General features: G+C 37.1%; 1 protein-coding gene across 10 annotated transcripts in view; it reads left to right on the top strand.

Annotated features, from left to right (window-relative positions):
* Positions 1-23,513, top strand: part of gulp1a (GULP PTB domain containing engulfment adaptor 1a) — a 63,403-nt gene that overhangs the window by 18,629 nt on the left and 21,261 nt on the right. For 2 of the 10 annotated variants that reach the window (XM_051906873.1, XM_051906874.1), the window contains exon 1: positions 18,969-19,275. The exons of 4 other annotated variants lie outside the window; for them this stretch is intronic. The gene's annotated coding sequence lies outside the window, so the exon portion shown is untranslated. Of the gene's footprint in view, positions 1-18,968; positions 19,276-23,513 lie in introns of those variants that run through there. 4 more of the 10 variants (XM_051906870.1, XM_051906865.1, XM_051906876.1 and 1 more) reach the window with 3 other exon arrangements.

The raw sequence follows: 23,513 nt of genomic DNA, 5'->3' as shown, positions 1-23,513 counted from the left end.
AATTTTTTACACACTGGTGGCACATAAATTACACACTTCACCTTTAAATAAAACACAGAGACCGAGAGGATATTCAGAAAGACCTAAAAACAGTTTTGTATTCTGAAATGTTCTATGTTTCAGTCCATCAGCAGAATGAAGTTGAACCACATGACCTGTGCTTTCGACGCCTGCTATCCGACAGCAATCAACCCTGTTACTGGGCAGTTTTCTCAAAACATGGCCTTTTAACACCATTGACATAGCTAGTATTCTGTCAGAAAAGCAGATCACTTATGGCGTTGCTGTGTCTTTATTGCAGAGTCAAGATAAAGAACCCATCACCACCCACTGGTGCTTTATTCTTCCAGCCTTTCATCTCACTTCTGGGCCCTTGCTCCCTCTAGCTGGCCTGGCTTGGCCTTTCTTCTTTTGTTCTGTGAGCCAGGACATTTTGTTTTGCCTTTGTTGCCCTTTGTGAAGACAGTTAGACAGGGTGTACATACATTGCTTTGCAATTGGATTTATATTCCAGTAATTTGGTTTGACACATAGATACTGCATGCTTATGCTTGTATCAGTTTAATTTTATGACAGCAGACCAGGATTTTTCCCTCAGACCAGGGACTGAGGGAACTTGGAAAATGGGTTTTATGATTGAAATCATTATTTTTACGCCTTATTTTTCTGTCCCATTCCAACATACTCAATACTATATTACACAAATAAGCCTTTTTCTTCCAAGACATCAATGTCACAATTCTGTAAAAGTAGTCTTAACATATCAAAAAGAACATAAATAATTGGAGAGATGAATAACAGCAGAATATTTCTTTTACCTGTTCCATCTTGTGAAAGTGTTGTTTTTTTCTTTTTCTAATTTTAAAATCATATAAAGTGTACTCTGAAAAGCTGTTTAAATTTATATGCAGCACATATTTTTATTAGGACTGTGATTTAAAAAAAAAAAAAAAAAAAAGTATAAAAATGGAGAAGTTGAAAAATGGAACATTGTTGTAATGGAACATTTCATTCAATGCTTTGAAAGAAAAGCTTTATTTTGAACCGCATTTATCCCCTTGTCCATCTATAGACACAATTACCAGTTTCATTGTACTGACCATGTGAACTTAGAACCCAATGATTTAAGTTTGGAAACAAGCATATGTTGCTGGCAAGATCAGCCAGGTTGCCAGGAGGCGGCTGCTCATAGGGCATTTGCAGACTACCGTTTTCGTGCTGGATAAGGAATATGTAATTAGCGTGAGCATATGACACTAGCCACAGGAAGTGGGGAAAAACATTAGTGTGGTTTCAGGAAGTGGGAAAAAGATGCTGCATTATTTGTTTTGTTTTTATGTTGTCCACATTAATCACAGAAAATAATGTGTGAATTTCCATGTGGATTTTTCATTCTGTGATCACATGTAAGAGATGCCTATGAAAATCACATGTAAGAGATGCCTAATTTCTTGAGAGATTCATCTTTTTCCAGTCAAAAAGTTGGGATATGATTACATGATAAATGCCTCTATAGTCTCCTCTGAGGTGCGCAATAAACCCATAGATGCTCAAATAAAGCAGTGCAATCAATGCAATTCTCAGATAAATCCTATTATTCAACCTAATGATGTGATAGATTTTTCTTCATCTTCTCAATTTCACTCTTCCAAAATTAGTTTCTCTACTGTGTGTACAAACTTGCTAAATGGCCTGTACTTGTTTACATTTGTACAAAAAATGTGTGCACTACATAAGCAAACATCTGAATTTGTGCATTTGTAGGTGCAATTAATGTGTTTTCATAAGCTGTTATTAGATTTTATTTCTAAAGCTACATTCCCTGTCTTTCAGGGAAATACCACGTCTTGTTAGCTGGCTAGCATTAATGAGTGTCTGAGTTACAGAGAATGAAAGGAAGTAAAAGATATATGTTATTCGCTTTGGCTTAGCACTATTTTCTGTTATTTATTGTGCACACTTTGGCTCTGTTACAAAACCTAGTGCCTTGCTGTCTACTGCCTACTTAGGCAACGGCCTTCTAAGAGAGTTTTTCTAACTGAAATGTGATTGCTTTTGAGTGCTCTACATAGGCAAAATCCCTACATCATGTAAATAGAGTGGTAACACTTTATTTTAGGGTCTTTTAACTAGTTGCTTATTAGCATGCATATTACTAGAATATTGGCTGTTTATTAGTAATTATTAAGCACATATTAATGCCTTATTCTGCATGACCTTATTCTGCATTCTTAATCCTACCCAATACCTAAACTTAACAACTAACTTGCTAACTATTAATAAGCAGTAAATTAGGAGTTTATTGAGGGACAAGTTGTAGTTAATAGTGAATACATGTTTTCACTTTTTTTTTTCTACATAGACACCTAACAAGGGTTTGGAACAGCAAAATAGCAAATTACAAAATCACAGGATTTTTCTTTTTGCAAGAATTGTATGTTCCAGTTTTTGTCAAACCATGTTGTCTAATGGATCAAATCTCTCACCAGTTGTAGGTCTTTTGCACTCTCATGTTTTGACCTTGGGTGTTTTCTGCAGCTCCCGTGGAGACAAAGCTACAAGCAGCTGTAGGACATCTTGGCAGCCTGGTTTTATCTTGTGCTTCATAAGCTGTGGTCTTCTTTTCCGTTATTGCCATCCAAGGCTATGTGCCTCATTATTGTCCTCTTCATCTGTCAGAGCTCCACCAGTGTTTGGGATAAATGACTGTGATTGATGGTAATTATTCTGTTCACGTGATCTTGTGAGTCTAGCAAAATGGCATGTGTTCTCTTCTTGGCATTGTTTTTGTTTTATTTTTTATTGTAACCCAGGCTCATTGGAAAAATGTGCCAATGGCAATATTTCTGCATAATTATATTATAATGCTTCTTGCATTTTTTTTTTTTTTTGTGACACTTTTAAAGTGATATGTATGTTCTTTTGTATTTTTCTTTTTTTGAGTTTTATGTATAGTATATTTTGTGAGTCTTTGATCTGTTTTATGTTTGTATAAAACAAACCTGGCAATTTTATATACACTGGTTGTTGTACGTATCGTGGCAGTTTGGAAATGAAATGTCTAGTGAGTGGCGCTAAAAAGTTAATGCTCTATTGCGTTGGAAAATAATACTGCCTACACTAATCCCTACCCTAAACCTTATTGATAGTGTTAACAAAAGCAACGTAAGATAAATGCATTAGTTAAAGCAAGGGTGTCCAACCCTGCTCCTGGAGAGCTACCGTCCTGCAGACTTCAGTTCCAACCCTGCTCCAACACACCTGCTTGTAATTATCAAGTAATCTGAACACCTTGATTAACTGGTTCAAGTGTGTTTGATTGGGGTTGGAGCTGACACCCCTGAGCTAAAGCAACCATGCCATTTTAGCTTGCTTCTTCAAGTGTTTGAGCTCTTTTTTCGTGACACCTGTTTCACGGGACTCACAAGCGCTCAGCAATGTAAGTGCAAAGTTTACTAAATCAGAAAAGTCATACGTATGGAGCTGGAAATGTGATGCAAACGTCAACATGTGCAATGTGCAATATAGTGCGATGTTCCACACTAGCCTCAGAAGTGCTAATATAAAATGGCTTTTTTTCTGGTGTGTTTGTGTTGCTGTTGAGCGTTTGTTTGAAGTGAAAGTGACATGAAGGCCAAGAGTTGTAAATTGGTATTTGTCCACTGCATTTAACCCATCCAAGTTAGTGCACACACATTAGGAGTAGTGAGTAATGAACACACGCACTGCAAAGCGTGAACACACACAGCCGGAGCAATGGGCAGCCGTTTTGCTGTGGCGCCCGGGGAGTGATTGGGGGTTAGGTGCCTTGTTCAAGGGCTTTTATAAAACAAAATATTCCAGTTTTCTCTTTGACAATAGGATTACTTTCATCCATGGATCTAGTTAGTAGAATCAAACCCGCAACCTTCGGGTTACCAGTCTGACTCTCTGACCATTAGCTCACGACTGCCCCCAACTTTAAACAGTAATTTCAGCTATATCACAACAAAGCTTGTTGTTTACTATGTCAGAAAAGACATAATGTATAGATGGAACTGGTTATGTGATGCAAACTTCAAAATATATCATGCGTAAAATTGTTTTGAAGTCATAGCATAATATAGTGAAAGGAACTGTGTGAAAATAAGTGTTTGATTAGGGATCAGATAATCCATAAATATAATTGGTGAGGAATAAAGTTTTCTGTGTTTTACTGCCACTAGTGTTCAATTCCGCTGGAAACTGCAGTAAATTTAATGTAAGTTTTTGGAGTTTTGCAAAAATGTAGGTAGAGGTTTTTCCAATGAGCTTAGGTTGGTTTATTACTTGTTTCTGGTAAATCTTTCCATGCAGTTACAATGAAAGTATCCAAAAGCAGCATAAAAGTAGTCCATATGATTTGTGTGCTGTTTTCCAAGTCTACTGAAGTCATACGACAAATATTGTATAATATATTTTTTTATTGTTGCTTAGCAAGGCTCAAACTATTTACTACACCCCTTTTACAACAACACTGTTCCCAGCCAACATGTGTATGTGGGGCCCAAATGGGTATGAAATGGGCTGAAAAACTGGGCCCTATATAGGACTTTCCGTTGTTTCCATAATGTCCCCATGCCAATGGCCCACATGAATTTCATGCAGGATTGCACTTGCCACTAGGTGGGTTCCAACTGGGCAACATACACAAGATCCATCTTGGTTCCAGCTTATTGCATGCATGGAAATCTAAGTGCTAGTTCAGTATACACAAGCAAATATTGGGGACTTTAAACACTGCTAGGGGTTCCTGTATTTCTGTGTGTCTGTCTCAGTCTCTTTGTCTTTTTCATATCTCAATCTCATTTTATGTATTGATTTCAGTTTCATGCAGTCTGCCCTTGCCTGTCTTTGTAGTTTATGCCAGAACATTTTGCAGAATGCATTAAGATGAAAGGACACCCATCTACCATGTTGTTTATGATTGAGCCTTTATCTTATCCTGTATCTCACCCGGAATATAGACACTTTGGAGAAAAATTGAGAGGCTCCTCATAGATTTTATCATTGAAATCATCATAGAAATTATCATGCTGTAACACAACATCATTGGATTATTAAAAACTGTCATTTTCATTTGAGGTCTGTTTGGTACCGTGAAAATGTTCCACACTAGCCCTGGATCCAGATCAAATTAATTGTGATGGTAATCTAAAGAAGCTCAAATCCATAGTATTCTTTTGGAAATGGTACCTCTCACACACCACTTTTTGTTCATTTTCAGCTCAATTTGAATGACTCGCTAATCTAAAACAGCTTTTTTTCTGGGGTGTTGAAGTGTCGTTGTAGAGCATTTGTTTGTAAACCATAATTTCATCTACACAAATCAGAGTCATATGGGTTATGGTGTCAGTTCTGCTCTTTCTGACTGCTGTTACTGTTGTTTACTACTTTGTCAGTGGTTGGCACTTTTATCCAAAGCATCTTGCAGTACATAGATGGCAGCCTTGGGTTAAGTGTCTTCCTCAAGGGCACAGTGAAGATAGTTTATTGATCGCCCCTTTTGGGGGTTTGAATCTACAACCTTTCGGTTACTAACTCAGCTTTGACTTCCAGTATAAGTGCACAATGTATACACGCATAAGCTCCAACAGAAGTTTATCAAGAATGTAATTAGTTTCCACTTGGCATAGTCCATAATTAATCTAATTACCACTCTAATTAATCTAAATTTAATCAGACCAATTAATTTCCTCAAGGAAATAAAGCTTTCTAACTAAATTGGTATTCCATTTGTGCGATATTACATGCTATTTGTGCAATTCATTGCTTTAGAGAATCAGTTTTAGAAAAAAGCCCCTGGCAGACATCAAAGGGCTTTTATAATACAATATATTCCAGGTTTTTCCTTTGACAATAGGATTACTTTCATCTATGGATCTAGTTATGAGTTTGTGTCAAGACTGTCTTTAGTAATATGGTCATTTTGATCTCCATCTCCGCTATATATGAGAGCTTTAATATCACAAGACTGATATAAGGGGTAGCGTTACTGCCACAGAAAATGGCAGTGATTGTTTGTCCACTATGTATTTTTTGACACACTGCACACAAGATAAAGGGCCAATGGGCTAGTGTTTAATAGCTCTTTTTTTCAATTCTGATCACCAGCTTCCGTTAAAAGCACAGACATCTAAGCTAGGAAAATGTATACATGGCTGGTGAGCGTGTAAAACAGAAAATAGTATAGCTGTACACGTCTGAGTGATCAGTTTACACAAGTTAATATAACGGGTTGCCAGTCTGCTATATGTGGAAAAAATAGCTCTAATTCCAGCATTATAAGCCCATGATTAATAATAGACCCATTTTCTTGTTGGATAATGTTCTGCTCACATCAAAAAGAATGGAGGAAGGACTCCAGACAGTGATTGATGGGTGCATTTAAATGGCTTTTCAGTTTGAATGGCTCAATCACCAGTAGCTTTTGAAAATATAGCCTGATCTTGCATACTATTTGTACTGTTAATTTAGAGTGCTTTCTATTTATAGAGGCTGGAATAGTTCTGGAATCATTGCAAAACAAAGCTGAATACTGCTATCTTGTTTTTCACTGCAGTTTATAGGTGAACATCCTGCTGTGCACAAGCAGACAGACATACTGCAGAAGTCTATTTAGGCTCATCAACAGAGACCTTATTATTGAATTATTTTAAGCATTTTCTTTGCTTTTCAAATGGATATTGCGGTATTCACAGAAGCTGTACCTTTAGCACACTCTAAAGGGGTCATTTACCTAAAAATGAAAATTGTGTCATCAGTTTGTTCCAAAACTGTATGCATTTCTTTCTTCAGTGGAACAGATATTTTGAAGATTGCTGGGTTGAAACAACATTGGACCCCACTGACTTCACAAAATTGAAAAAATGCTGAGACATTCTTCAAATATTTGTTTTCCACAAATTTCCTGATACATGGTACCCCTTCAGGGTACAATGTTTGAACCATTAGGTGCACATGGTCCTCCAGAATGGTCCAGTAGTCCTTGGCAGCGACGCGCCCATCAAGCACAGTAGGGAATGCCATGATATTGCAGCCCAAATCATCCCTGATCCACCCTTGTGCTTCACTCTGGACACGCAACAGTCCGGGTGTTAAGCCGCTTCTCCACACTGGAACTTTCACGGATGTGGGAAAGACAGTGAACAGAGAACAATACATGTTTCACATTGTCCACAGCCCAAGATAAGCACTGCTGGCACCAATGAAACCGACATTTGGCATTGGCACGAGTGACCAAAGGTTTGCTATAGCAGCCTGAGCATGAATATTGACTGTTTTGGTGAAAACAGGAGAGTCGAGGTACGCATTTAATTCTGCAGTGATTTGGGCAGCTGTGTTTTTTTAATACAATTCGGGGTAGTACCTGGACATCCCTTTCAGACAGCTTCCTCTTGCATTGACAGTTACTCCTGTTGGATGTGGTTCGTCCTACGTGGTGATATGCTGATATTATCTTGGATACCATGGCTCTCGATACAGCACAAAGACTTGCTGTCCTGATCTCAGATGAGCCAGCGAGATGTGCACCAACAATTTGTCCTCTTTTGAACTCTGATATGAGTACCTTTCCTTCTGAGTACCTTTCCTTTGTCCATGGAAAAAGTTTTTCTCTGCTCGCTCCTCGACTGGAGCTTCCCCTCAGCACAAGTTTGGTATTGTTTTATAGTGCAGCATTCCAACTTTGTGAATATTCATAGCGAATTCTCACTTCTACAGCATTTATTCATCTTTGTTAATGTTAATTTCAACATTTACTAATACATTATTAAAATCAAGAGTTGTATTTGTTAACATTAGTTAATGCACTGTGAACTAACATGAACAAACTATAGCTGTTTTTATATTAATTAACTTTAACAAAAATGATCAAATACAGTAACCATTAAAGCTGCAAGCAGCGATGAAAGGGCCCTCACACCCGGGCTCACCGCCACCCGGTGGCCTTAGGAAAACAGTGAACAGTGGGCAACATGCATGTAAGCGAGTAAATACAGGAGAATCATGGCTAAGTCATTTCAAAGTGCCACACTTCCTGCTGCCAACAGGTGGCGCTTTGACTGTAACTGAATATTGCCATGTAGATGTCTTCAGGCCAGGACTATTATCAAACGTGAAGTTTGAAGCAGATCGGACATTGTATGTCAACAACTTCCTGTTTTGTGGCGTTAATAGCATACATTACCACTTAGCCAAGTGTTGCATGATTTAACGTGTTTCTAACATGTTTGGTACTTCATGGCATATACAAATGTGTTTCTGGGAGTGAATTACAGTGCAAAGCATGCCATTTCCTGCTGCCAGCTGGTGGCGCTATGACTAACTGAATATTGGCATATAGATGTCTTCAGTCCAGGACTCTTATCACACATGTAGTTTGGGGCAGATCGGACATTGTATGCCTGAGTTACAACAGCTTCCTGTTTCATGGCGAAACATCAGACTTTGTCAGGCTGCCACGGACACGCCCCTCAACGAAAACTCAAGATCTTTGCAATTTAACATCACTAAGGCCTTAAAATCAGACTGACAAAATATGATGTTAATCTGATTAAAGCTCTAGGAGGAGTTTGTTAAAGTACAACATCTGGAAATGGCAAAAACTGCAAAAATTTTGTAGAGAAAATTCAAAATATCTCACTTCCTGTTGGGTTTTCAGATTTTGCACCCAGGGACTTTTTTGTAGGTACTGCACTGTTACATGTGTCTACCGAATGTCATACTTGTACATGAAATGTAGCGTGAAGGGCGCTTAATTGAAATTTTGTAGGTGGCGCTGTCGAGCCATTTTGCCACACCTAATTCTGAAACCCATATCAGACATAAATTTTCACCACTTAAAGTGTCTTAAGTGAATGTTTGGTTAACTGTTGGGGAAAAATATCTGATGTGTAACATTATATTAGATCTGTGTGGTACAGTAGGTATATAGGCTGTCTGTTTCATTAATGTTAATCAAACATGGAAAAAAAAATGTTGAATATAAATTTTTCCTATATTTGGTTTTGACTTGGTGTATGCCAAATTTGGTGTTATTACTAGGGATTTTTGGGGTATGGTTGCTAGATGATTTTGTTATGGAACCTTCAGAAAACTTTAACTCAATTTTTCTCAATTTTGACTTTGCTGACTCTGTCGAATTAATGCACTCACACTTTATATACATATAAAAAGATTTATTTTGATAGTGTAGCTGGAGAGCGAACGGGGCCGGGTCAGGAAAGGAGCATGATGTCGGAGCGCTGCCCACATGGCTATCGGCTCCGACCAAATAAATATTTTTTTCTATAATAAATTTCAAATGCCAAGAAAGAAGAATCAGTATTTACCAGACAGTGAAGGTAGATCATACTCTTAAATGATGGAAAATACAAAATATTTTTTTTTCCAAGCCTACATTTGGCTAAAGTCTGTTTTTTGTTTTCAATATGTTATGCAATTTCTTATCCAGGAATTTTTGATAAACTCACCTAGTTAAAATACTGAAATTCAAGTATACTGTTTAATCGATAACGTGAATACTCCCTGTCTTTTGTGCCTGTGGAATTTTCAGGCAGAGGTCTCCCAGTTTGCAGTTCAGGTTTGAAGCCTGATTAATTCCATTCTGCTTTCTCGGAATTACTGCTCAACTTAACTTGACTCAGTTGACACATGAAATCAATTATTCTAACTGGGTCAGGCAGTAATGTAGCCTCTACCTCTGTTTCTATCCTCCCTCTTTCTCAGCACTCTAGACTTATTAGCTTTGGCTTTAAAAGAACAATAATGGAGAAGGGACTCTCTGAATATTAAGGTTCAGACTGATTTTGTTTCCTTCTCAGGCTGAAGCATCATTGAAGCTGTTTACAGTCAGAATCATTCGTTTGTGCTCCTTAAGGTTTCTCAGTGGGGGATGGTTGTTTGGCTCTGTTGACCTCAGTTTTAACAAGCATTTGTTAACTGGTTTAATAGATGGAAAGGTTGTGTCTGGTTCTTGGAAGCTTGTCTCCAATAGCTTCCAAAATTCATTCTGTCGCGGTCTCTGTGGCTGGTTTTGAGGCTCTTATCTGCCCATGCCAGAACATTGGCATTGAGAGTGTGGTGGAAATGTGGCTTGGAGCACTTAGTAGGGTTAAAGGGCTTTACTTCGGCCAGCATCCCTTTAGAGTGAGAAATCTGTTAGAATAAGGACGTGTTTTCCATTTAAAACCTTGTAAAATTATGGAGGATTCTAACACCAAACCATTTGCCCATTTTGTTCACTTTTTTTCCCAAGCATGGTACGGCTTTGGCATGTCTTCACATCGCTGCTTTTAACAGAAGCCTGTGGCTAGTCCATAATTCACTGAATCCATTAGTTTCCTTACAGTGTTTGCAGGAAGCCTTGTCCATTGAAAAGGGCTGAAGGACAATTTCCCTCTGTCCTAAATGTCACTCACATTTTCCTCCCCTCCATAAGTATAGAAATTTTGATGTGCTGACATCTTCAAGTAGTATTAAAAAAGCTCTTGAATATTCTGCTGGTGTGTTTGGGAAGCCCTCGAACTACTTCATGTGAAGCAAATGAAGACAAAATGCCTGTCATATTCTGTGGGCCTTTTCTGCTGATGACAGCAGAAAGATCAATCTATCTGGAACAGTCATCAGGACAGCGCCTGTGTCGTAGTGAGGGTCTGTGTTTGATTCACACTTTCATCCTTCACTCCTTTCAGTTTGTTTTTAATGCACCTCCTTGACTTGCTATCTAAACAATCTTTTTCACACACATTTTTTAAGGTTCACCCAGCAAGCCACATTCATGAAACTTGAATTTCTGTGAAATTTGTTTGTAAACAGTTCTCCATTCAAGAAGGGACTGAATGATTTGCATAGGAACTCCTCGTGCTCGGGTTTCATTTTGCTTGTTTCACTCTCTCTTCTTCATCCCAATGGTCTTGCACTATATATGACATGTCCTAATAATCTTTTAAATAAATTACATGCACATATTTTAAATTTAGAATTATGGTTGACCTTAACAGTTTTCACTAATCACAACAATGATTCTTCACTGGCATCTTCTTGTAGTAGAATAGGTCATTTAGCTTAAGGTCATCATGTCTCAGCTAACTTCTATATTAATGGGTGTATTTGATGTTAAACATGCTCAAGGCCATCCGGTTTTCTGTCTATAAAATGTTCTGCCCCCTGCCGGGATGTTTTTTTCTACATTTGAGGTGAATGTGTATGATTTCACCAGATGTGGGGGGAGTGTTGGGTTTTTGTTGGCAGGAAGTTTAAAGCAGCTTTTTCACATTGAATCCCACAGCATGTACACAGTGTTTTTGGCCTAATATTTGGGGTGAATATTAAATTTAAGACTAGGTCTGCTGGGATTGGCAGTATAGTTTGTCTAGGGAGTATTTTTATACCACAATATATAAAAAATGAATTGGTGCAACTCTGGAAGATATTGTTCCAAGGATTCCAGCATCTTCCTTTCAAATGCAGTCTAAATAAGAATGTTGAATACCTTCAAGTGTTTCAACAGGATCATCAGCAGAAAATTTCGTTTCCTGTTTGCATACAGTAATGTGGTGCTTGGTCTGGAGATTTTGAGTACTGTGGTTGCTGACTAAGGCTAAGGAGAGTTGTGAATCACTTAAAGGGAAAAAGTATATGGAAATTTTTCTCTCAGAAGAGGCAAAGTTGCCTGCTTTGCTCTCAAGACCATGAAATCCCATCTCATGCTTTATTAGCTGATGAAATCTTTTGTGTTGTTTGTGGTAATGTACTTTCTGACTGTAGCTTCTGGTAGTCACACTGCATTTTTTTTTACCTCCCATGGTTTCCAATCATGCTGTTTTCTATCAAAGAAATTTGACTTAAAATTATTATGATATTGCTTATATGAGACCTGATTACTCTGGTTTGTGTTGTAGGTTTCACGTACGGCCAGAGCTATCTGGCTTCACATTGATTCTAAATATTTAAGTGAAGGATTGATAATTTTCTAGGTGGTTTTCCTCAGAATATTGTTTTGTTTTCTTCACTCAGCGGTACATTTGAAATTTATCTTCTCAGAATTGAGAAAGTGAGTCCATTTTCATTCTAAGTTACTTATGGCCACTTGGAACCAGGTTTTTCTGATCCTCTTTGCCTGTGATTTCTTTTTTGGGACCCTTTGGGATGAACACTGAGCTAGTTTGTAGTTGGCAATGTTTGTCTGCACAAGGGCTGCAGTATTTGATTATTCTTTTACATGTGTCTCAAGTGGCATTGTCTAAGAGATACTTCTTTGCATTAATAACAGCATTAGAAGTTTTTTTTTTTTTCCCCTTTTTTGAAGTGATGCAAACTTTCAGAATTTTACTAGGTCCTATCCACGGAGGCTAGTGGTGCTATTCTCAATTTTGGTTGTAGAATTGCATGATTTTATGTATTTTGATTCATTCCAGTGATGTGGCATCTAAAGTCGTATCTTATTCTGCATATTTGTCCCACAGGAAATATGTTCCATTCTTCTTCTCTTGAATATGAAAAAAGTCTTGACCTATATCTGCCAACTTCAGTCAGTAACAGCACTGGTGCCACTCAAGACTTTCAATTTTGACACTGCAATTGTCTTTACTGGCATCAATTTCACCCATAAATATGTATAGAAGTAACACAGATTTCAGCAAAGGAAATGGTCTATGATAAATCAGATGCTCACAGAGATGATCAAAAATGGCATTTCATCTGTTGAAAGGTCCTTCTCATGTTTGCTGCACAACTTCAGTTAGTTCCACTGCAAACTGACTCTAATTGGCAATTAGGTCTCCTCAGTGTGGTGTTTACAGATTCTATATTCCTCTCTCATTAGTGTTAACTGTTTGAAACTGAAATGCAGCGTATTCCCATCTGCGGTCTAGACAGAAGTGTGAAAGGGACAGAGAGGGTTAGACATTGGTGGTTTTTTTTTTTTATGTTCTAGGTTCACTTGATCATGATCCATTGGCTCTGCAGCCACGGGTACATTGGCTTTGACAGAGTGAGCTGGCTGTAATTCAGTTTTTACAGATATAGAGCAGGAGCCTCTGATTCTCTCACTGATGGACCACGTTATACGACCTTGCAGGTTCAGAGAGAGGTAATCATGGGATATGAGAGGCTACATTTTGAGGGCTGTTAGACCGAGTAAACATTCTCTACTTGTCCATTTTCTTTTTTTCTGCATTATTTAAAAACAAACAAACATTTTTTTAAATTAGTTCATTGTATAATTTAGTGGATATGATTTAACTTTTTATAATATGGTATATATTTTTGTTTTTGTTTTTTTTAATATTTTTTGAAAGGAGTCTTGCTCACCAAGGTTGCATTTATTTGAACAAAACTACAGTATTATTACAATTGAAAATAACAGTTTTCTGTTTTAATATTTTTAAAAAATTTAATTCATTCCTGTGATGAACAAGCTGAATTTTCAGAAGACATTACTCCAATCTTCAATGTCCCATGATCTTTCAGAAATGATTCTAATATGATAGTTTGGTGGTCAAGAAATGCCAATGTTGAAAACGGTTGTGCTGCTTAACAGTTTTGTGGCAACCATGATTATTTTTTCGGGATTCTTTGATGAATAGAAAGTTCAAATGAACAGCATTTTTTTTTTTAAATAATAGATTTTTTTTTTGTAACATTGTAAATCTCTTTACTGTCATTTAAATCAATTTAATCCATAATTTGCATTCTTTCAAAACATTTGAACGGTGATGGAGCTACGTACTGTATACAAACTTTCATAAAGCGTTCATACTTTCTCTTTTTACTCGGTCTATTGCATATCTACACTTAAGCAATTTTAAAAGCCTAAATGTTTCCTGAAAGAAGTCACATCAGTGTCAGCTGTTCAAAGCAAACATGCATATTGTATTCAGTGTGTGCTATTTGAATTGAATGGTGGAGGACTTCATTTCCTGCTAGCTATAGTCTGAGTGGATAGATAGGTCAGCTCAATTTTCTCAGCTCTCAGCTGCAACAATTTGTAAGTGTATCATTGAGGCCGAATCCCACATTTCCTGCTCAAGATCCACTGGTGGTTGTAAACACATGTTCTGTCTCAGTACAGCTGAGGGTTTTGCTTAAAAGATCACCATGTGGTTACTTCAGAAGGCCATGCTTTGTTGGTTTAGGTGAATGACTTGGGGATGTGGGGAAAAAAATGGTCTAAATGACCCCTACAGTAATACTGTAAACATAAAAAGCTCTCTAGTGTAGCTTCTGTAGCACTGAGCTTATTGATTTGGATCTGAAATGTAGTGTTCATGCGTTTATTTTCTGAAACATGATGCAAAATTAATACTTTGAACTGCCAATTCCAAGTAAGGGTACCTCACAATGCAATCCAATGAATGGTTTAAATGGAGTTATAAAAACTGTAGTCAAACCGCTTCAGTGTTTTTCCAACCAGATCTCACGGCAATTCGTACATAATTTACTAGGTGGCTAATTCGTACGAATTCGTATGACCTCACTCGTACGAATTTTTTGTTAAAAACATACGTACTTTACGAGTTGCCAAATTCGGATGAATTCGTATGAATGACCTACCCCTAACCCCGCCCCTAAACCTACCCGTCACTGGGGTTTAGACAAAACGTATAAATTCGAGTGAGGTCTGAATTAGCCACCTCATAAAATACGTACGAATTGGTCGTGAGATAGCATTGGTTTTTCACTTATACACAAGGACAAAACAATCAAGAAATAATGCAACACAGTTTCATATCTACTAAGAAATATTTATTTTTCAGTAAATTTTCTCAGTTCACTCATCATTAGTAGTTGTGGCAAAATGTTAATTTTGGACCCTGCACTCGTGAGATTGGGGCTCCTCCCTTGCAATTTGATATTCGTCTAAATACTGTCTAATTATGAAGCACTCAAACTTTCTGCAGCAAAATGGCTCTGAATTTCTTAAATTATCTATTCATTGTTCTTTTGTCTCTTTTAGTGCTCTTTTAAGTGCTCTTTTTGTGTGAAGCAGCATGAGTCATTATAAAAACATATCAAGAGACATCAGTAGACTCTGGCCTTTCAAGCACTTCTGAATAAATCCTGCTGAACCCTAAAACCTCAATTTATTGAATAGTGTAGACCATCTTTGCTCACTGAATTAGCAACAAGCTCTGGTCTATTTATTTTAATTGTTTCTGTGTTGGTTTCCTCTGCTTCTTGAATCAGGGAGAAATGTCAACAGCTGACCTATTGAAAAATGCTCTGTTGCTTGACCTTGGAGTTGTGCTGTTAGTTGATGGCATGGTTTGTCTTGAAGAGTTTTTCTGTAATTACAGCTCATCAAAACCTGTTTATCCTAATTATTATAACCACTTCAACTTTATAAGTGGCTGATTTGAAGGCAGCAAAAAGTGATCCTTACATGAAGTGCAGGGGGGATTGAACTCAATAATGATTTCAAATTATTTTGCCATTTAAAAATAAGCAGCCAAGTAGGAACCAAGTGAGCCAGGACTACCACTGATGCGCCCTCAAAAACAAGTTGAGAGCTTGTCAATGATGCCTTAAAATGCTTCCTATGTAGGCAGCTCACTAGGAATTTGATTTGAACACCTTTTTTGTGCCATGATCAGGTACAGATACAAGTACATTCCTAGAAAAGGAAGACGGGGTAAAGCAAAAATAGAAATGCAAAGACTTTTACCTCAGCTAGCTTCCGACCTTAACAAGATTGTGCTCCTCTTTCTCCCAGCCAAGAGCTCCTCACCCACCCATTTCTTTTCATCTTCTGCAAGTCGCTGAGTCAATGTATCGACATACATAAACACTCTCAGTTTCTCAGTTTCACATTTGAGTTTAGGGTTAGAAGGAGATATATAGCTAAAGATGTATCTCAATATTTTTCAGACTTTTAACAATATTCTCTGTGTTTATTATTATTGTAGTCCAGTCATGTATATTTATATTTAATATTTAAATTACCTCTTTATATATTAATACTACTTATACTACGGGGCTGTTGAATGCTCGAATCTGATTGGTTGACCAATGTTCTAAGGTGTGCAATTATTTTCAGGGAAATGCGCGGCTAAAGTAGTTCTAGGCAGGTCTTGACCGCATTGCAGTTCCACATCACTGCACCAAATGATTTCAGTTATTTCAAAAGGTCCTTACAGCCTACAACCAAAAAACAAAAACAAAACCCACAACGACACCGACCAAGCAAATATAGTAAACAAAAGGATGAAAACGACAAATAATTGTCATGGTTTTGCGTTTGTCATGGACTGCGTTAATAACTGTATCAACAGTATTATTCTGCTATCAAGGCTCAAGCCTCCCTTACTAGTTCTGAAATGACGTTTTGGAATTAGCAACGAAGGCTTGGGATGAGATGCATAAGAAATTAGTCCCACACACAAGAGTGTTTTAAGGACAAAAATGTCTTTGAAACAGTGTCTTGAGGTGTGGTAATCGTAGTATAAGCGGAATAATTGACTCTGGGCCGTTAAATTCTTAGAAAATTATGCACACCCGAGGCTGTAATGTGGCCACGACGCGAAGCATTATTTTCTAAGAATTTAACGGCCCGTCGTCAGTTATTCCTTACATAACTTACATTTTAGACACAATATTGCCAGTTCGCTCCACCACAGAAAACGGTTCCAAAAGAAGCCATAGAATTGCACATTTTGGGGTAACAATGAATAAATCAGTTGCTGCATCTGAATACTTCCACACTATATAGTATGCGAAAAAAACATTACATCAAAAGAGTAGTATGTCAGAATACATTGCATTCGAAAAACAGTAAGCAAAAAGTATCCGGATGTCCAACTTTCGCTGAGATTCTGTGATGTGCACTTTACTATCCAGTGAGGCCCCGAGAGGTAGGTCACGTGACAATAACAACATGGCGGATGTAGTATGTCCATATTCACTCTATATAGAACATACTTTTTTTTTAACGGTCACAAAGTTGATTCAAATTCAAATGTAGTACCTACTCAGACAGTGTGAAATTTTGGACACACCAAGTGTTTTTTAAATTAATCTGTTGAGTGAATGATTCACTGACTCACTTATAAAACATTCACTTGTTTCGTCCCCGAATGAATCAATGTTTTTGAACGGATCGATTGAATGAACAATTAATTGACTCACTCATAAAGAAAGTCACTTGTAACCTGCAGAAATAGTAGCTTAAATGGATAGTTCACCCAAAAATGAAAATTATCCCATGATTTACTCACCCTCAAGACATCCTAGGTGTATATGACTATCTTCTTTCAGACGAACACAATCAGAGATATATTTAAAAATATCCTTAGTCCTCCAAGGTTTATAATGATTGTGAATGGGGGGCTGTGTTGTGAAGTCAAAAATAATGCATCCACCCATTAAAAAAAGTAATCCATACAACTCCAGGGGGTTAATAAAGGCCTTCTGAAGCAAAGAGATGCGTTTTTGTAAGAAAAATATCCATATTTAAAACTTCGCAAGTCCCTTTAATGTCCCTTTATTGCACTATTCCACAAATGGACAGTTGGTCTGGAAACCACACTTCTGTGAACATTTTTTGAATGGTAGCACAAATGAATCATTGGGAAACTCTTTAAAATTGATTAATTAATATTGAACAGTTGATCATTTTGTATCACATTTGTGTGTTACTGCAATCATTAGTAGTTGTTTAAGGTCAAATTGTTGATGCTGCTTATGCTAGTTTCTTTCCTGGCTCATCTGTAAATGTTATCAGATTTTCACAAGATAAACATTTAATTGTCAACATTTCTTACTAATATCAGCCAGGTGCATGCAAGATTATGACTACTTCTGCACTTCTTAAAACATATGGTCCAAACCACAGAATAAGTACTTTTACCTCACGAAATGGAAAATGCCAAAGTCTTAAACGCATTACTTTTCCCCTCCCCACATCTGTCCACACAAGGCGGTGGGGGCGAAATGATGGAAAGGAAAACAAATTTTAGGATAATAAAGGAAAAGAATCTTTTAAAATATTCTCAGACCTGCTGATGCCAAGACTAACACAGCCCCACCCAGATCACTCTACTTCTTTTTGGAGAGAGTGGCTGTACTTTTCACCATATATATGAGCTGTACATTTCCATGTCTGCTGTCTGCCTAGTGTCTTGGTCATCTGTAACAGTTGTGACATGTTGAATAAGGCATAGGTGTCATATTTCAGTGAGCGTAGCACCATTAGCTGCCAAAGTCCACTGTCTTGCACTCAAGTTGCTCTGTGGCTGAAGTATGAACCAGAAATTTTGAGGTTGATGATTTTTTTTTTTCTGTGGTGGAAATTTTTTTTGTTGTTTTCATCTGTTCAGCAGGTTTTCAGTGAGTTAATGTCCTTATGTGAATTACTTACACTGGTTATTTTTGCCTTGCTAACACTGAACGAAAACACCAAGATACTTCTTTTTGGGGGAAAATGGTAACACTTTGCTGTTTGCTGTTCTTAATTGGCATTGATGGTTCCATAAAGAACTTTTAACATCTTAACATTCTTCTTTATTGTAGAAAAAGTTTTGATTATTAAAATATTATTCACACTAAGAAAAAAAATGTTCTTATTAAGAACCAATTACTGAAAGGTTCTTTGGGAAACCAAAAAATGGTTCTTCTGTGACGTTATTTAAACTCCCTTTTGGAACCTTTATTTTTAAGAGTGTTGGTCATTTACTACAGTGTTACTACAGTTACTACATTTTGAGTTGCAAGATGGTGCCAATTGTTTATTCTAATGTTGAAAAGGAAAATAAATGGGGGGGAAAAATGAAAATGAAAAGGGAGCACCAGTATGGAACCATGAACAGCGGTCAAATATACAGTTTAGTGCTCATTATACAGAAATATTTGATTGTGCTGTGCTGTGATTGGCCAATCGGAATGAAGTATTCCAGAGATATAAATCTAAATATTTTCCCCCCTACACAGCACTTATTTCCGTCCTTCATTCTTCCTGTCTCCTTTCTTTCAAGAGGTTCTCTCACACTCATGAGACACCTCGTTTTGCCTGCAAACCCGCCGCCCCTCTTACTTTAGTACTTCGCATAACCCCATCTGGCCCACAGCTGAAAACTATTAAGCACTGCTGGAACTTCCTCCTTAGTATCCCAGCTTGTGTGAAAGCGAATAAGTCGCCCGGCTCTGCATTTCACCCATCTTTTTGCTTTCGTCTAAAAGCGCTCTCCACTGGCTCCCTCAATTGGTTCGGTTTTGGCAGAAGACACTGGCTGGTGCTTTGGAAATCTCCTCTCATTATTGGTAAGAATGTTGGCCTTTTTATGTGGAGAGGTTTGACAGAAAGGACAGGAGTGTTTGGAGTATGGCTCCGAGCTCAGCGGTGAATAACAACTGATCCATGTAAGGAATGCAGAGGGTTGAATTAATAAACATTGTTTTTGAATGTTTGCTATTTGAGCTCAGTGACTGGGGTTCTGTTGAAAACAAAAGATAGTTTTATTTCATTTTGTTTTTCTCAATGCAGTTGAGGTGGTGAAGCATAGTTTTGTTGTAAATGCTGGCAATGTTGACTCAGAATATGGGTCATATCAGTGGAATGCTCATCAGCTTTGAACAGTCTTAACCTTTCTTTTTTCTTTTTTTGTGGCTGTGGATGTTTACATTCTTCTGTTCATCCTGAGCTGCTGCATGCTTTGAGCTTTTGGAAATTTTGGATATTTGAACATGATCATAAAAGAAATTCTAGTAAGGAAGTAGGCCACTTTTTAAAAATTTCTAAACATCAGTATGATTTGTGAATGTTTGTTGTCCTCCTTAGTTCTTACTTTACTTTCAATTCATTGTTAAGGAATATTATTTAAAACATTTCCCAAAATATTGTTGTTTATAAGAAATAACTAGAATCTTATTTAATTATTTGAAAATTAGTGTGTATATATATATAGTTGGATAGAATTTTCAAAGAAACACCATTTCCTAATAGTCCTTTCAGGTTTTTAAAAGGTTCTCTTTAAAATCAATTTTCTTCCAAAAAATGATCCTGTTGCAGCTTCTGCTTTGAATGAATGTGAGAGTAAAGGGTGCATGAATTGGAATATTGGTGGTACTTTAAAACAAAAAAAATTGACTATCCCCTGTACCCACATTTGTTTCTGCGTAAGTCATTTTTTCCAACACATTAAATCTTTTGAAAAAAAAAAAAAAAAAAAAAAAAAATTTCAAATTAACGGGTTAGTTCACCAAAAAAATTAAAATTCTGTCATTAATTACTCACCATTTTGTCATTCCAAACCCATAAGGCATTTGTTCATCTTCAAAACACAAATTAAGATATTTTTGATGAAATCCGAGAGCTCTCTGACTCGTCCATAGACAGCAATTTAACTACCACTTTCAAGGTCCAGAAATGTATTAGAATTAGACATTGTTAAAATAGTCCATAGTGACTACAGTGGTTCAACTTTAATTTTATGAAGTGACAACAATACTTTTTTTTTGTGCTCAAAAAAAATAAAAAAAAATAATTACGACTTTATTCAACAATTTCTTCTCTTCTGTGTCATTCTCATACGTTGTTTACATTCAGCACTTCCAGGTTCTATGACAGAACGCCGGCTCAGTATTGGCCGACACTGATCACGTGAGCAGCACAATGCATGTGTGTGATGCTGATGCAGGAGCCGGCCAATAATGAGTCGGCGTTCTGACGTAGAACACGGAAATGCTGAACGTAAACAACGAATGAGAATGACACAGAAGAGAAGAAATTGTTGAATAAAGTCGTTATTTTTGTTTTGTTTTTGCGCACAAAAAAGTATTCTTGTCGCTTCATAAAATTAAGGTTGAACCACTGTAGTCATGTGTTCTATTTTAACAATGTCTTTAGCACCTTTCTGGGCCTTGAAAGTGGTGGTTAAATTGCTGATATGGAGTCTGAGAGCTATTGGATTTCATCAAAAATATCTTAATTTGTGTTCCAAAGATGAACGAAGGTCTTACGGGTTTAGATCGACATGAGGGTGAGTAATTAATGACAGTATTTTCATTTTTGGGTGAACTAACCCTTTAAGTTGTTTGCCCGATCTGTGTTCAATACACTGCAGAATGTTTTAGTCTAGACTTCCTTCATCAAAACGGCCTATTTCATTAAAACGGACAATTCCTAAATGGAATGTATTGGTAAAAAAACAACTGTTATTGTTTTAGAATATTAATCATTTTGTGAGCTTTTGAGGTAAAAGACTAATTGCACTTGGATCCCAATAATTGCTGTTTGCAACTATATTTTCATTTTTAATCCAGCAAAGAGGACCAAAGCAATCTCAGACCTCATATATGGGGGACCGTAGCTTCTCCACCAAACAATTATAAATGGCTTTGGGTTCTCAGACATGCCTAAGCTGGAGTTCACTTTGAAGATACTAAATATTATCAGCAAACTTTGCAGCTCAGCATAAAGGAAGGTCTCAGGGTCTCTTCTGTGGGACAGAGTGACCAACCAGGAAGTGATAAACAGAGAACAAACACAGCTGCTGTCAGTCAGGCGGGTGGACGGCACAGCCAGGTGTTTGCCCAGGTGTGACCGGGCAACAGATAATATTGCGTAGCAGAATAACTGGGAAAGAGTGGGCATTACAGCCACAGAGTTTTTTGGGGTTTTTTTTCCGTTCTCTATGAAATGGTATGGGCAGTTTTCCTGTGAAGTTGTTGAGCAAATGTGTTAATAGGTTAGGAAATTTGTGCAATGTTGACCAAAAATATGGTTCGGTTTATATATGTCAGCCCTTCTTCACAAGTTTTCTGAACTGTGACAGAACTCCTAATGATTTATGAATTCTCTCAGAGTTGTTCCAGTTCTTGGTCTCTTTAGGCTGCTGGCAGGGGTGACGCGAAAAACTCGTGATTTCACCTGCTCAGTCAGTGATGACCACTGTCCTTGTACGTTTGACTCTCCATGGCTCTTTATGACAGCTCAATTGCCTGTGAATAAAAATACAAGTGCCTGCCTTCCAGTTCAGCCCCTTTGCATTTAAACTTGGCAGTCTGTCAGTCTATTTGCATTGTTCAGTTGGGAGCCAAAATACGCCTGTATACGTGTAACATAATTTCATATTTTCTGACTCTAGTTTTACAGACAGACAAAGGCATTTATTTGCACAGTTATGCAAATAAAAATAGTCATAAAGAGCCTTATTAGATCAAACCATTAAACTGCTCACATATTGTCATCATCATGTAAATTGTACAAAGTGGGGTGAATGATATGTTTAAGATTTAAAAAAGAAACATGCATTGTTCTGTCATGAAACCTTCTATCACTTTCTTCTGTGCCAAGATGTCATTCCAAAATACTATAATTTACTGCTTTCCTTTAGTGACGCACCACACCCTTCACATGAAAACACACTATAAAAATCATAGGCATCACTTCTTACACTGCTTATTTTGCAAGATGCTGTGTGAAAGGACTTAAAGAATTAAAAAGAATTTAAAGAATTCTTGCTCATATCGAAACAGCATTTCAGACAAAGGGTTTAAATGAAGCTTAGCATTTCCTCTGAGGGCAGCACTAATATAATATAATATAATATAATATAATATAATATTATGGAAGTTAGGGTTATATATATATATAAATACTATGGATGTCAGTGGTGCCCCATCAACTGTTTAGTTACTGTCATTCTTCAAAATATCTTTTGTAGATATGTAGAAATCTATACAGGTATGGAACAACTTTAGGGTGAGTAAAAGATAATAGAATTTTCATTTTTGGGTCAACTATCCTTTTAAGGCTACTCAGTTATTCACAACAAGAATATAAAACATCTCTGCTCATATTCAGTTGTGTACAGCATTAAAGGATTAGTTCACTTCAGAATTCAAATTTCCTGATAATTTACTCACTCCTATGTCATCCAAGATGTTTATGTCTTTCTTTCTTCTGCCTATGTCAGCTGTGACCATTCCAACGTGATTACATCATGCGTGGCGCATCGTAGAGCTAGTGCAAGATGAGCATTTGTGGTTTTTTTTTCAATAAGAAAATGATCATTTCGCTAGGCAAGACCCTTATTGGAGAGCCCTTTGAAGCTGCATTGAAACTGCAGTTTGGACCTTCAACCCGTTGGTAGCCATTTAAGTCCACTATATGGAGAAAAATCCTGGAATGTTTCCCTCAGAAACAATCATTTCTTTTTTACTGAAGAAAGAAAGACATGAACATCTTGAATGACATGGGGGTGAGTAAATTATCAGGAAATTTTAATTTTGAAGTGAACTAATCTTTTAAAACTGCAGTTTTCTGTTATTGTCTTACTGCATTTTCATATGAACACTATTAGCATGATTACACAATAAATTCAGTGAAGTCATGCAATGATAAACATATCCAGGAAATAAGATGCTCTGTGTCATGTTCAAGTTAAGATGACTGCTAAATCACAGACAGACAGTGGGTGTGATGAGCTTCCATTGAAGTCATTATAAAGTTAAAGATACATTTCTCTGGAGAGCCTCTATGAAAAGGATTTGTCTTC

The sequence above is a fragment of the Ctenopharyngodon idella genome, chromosome 9 (genome assembly GCF_019924925.1).
Source record: "Ctenopharyngodon idella isolate HZGC_01 chromosome 9, HZGC01, whole genome shotgun sequence".
Classification (NCBI taxonomy): Eukaryota; Metazoa; Chordata; class Actinopteri; order Cypriniformes; family Xenocyprididae; genus Ctenopharyngodon; species Ctenopharyngodon idella.
Note: the sequence above shows the minus strand (reverse complement) of the source record. Positions and strands in the feature narration are given on the sequence as shown.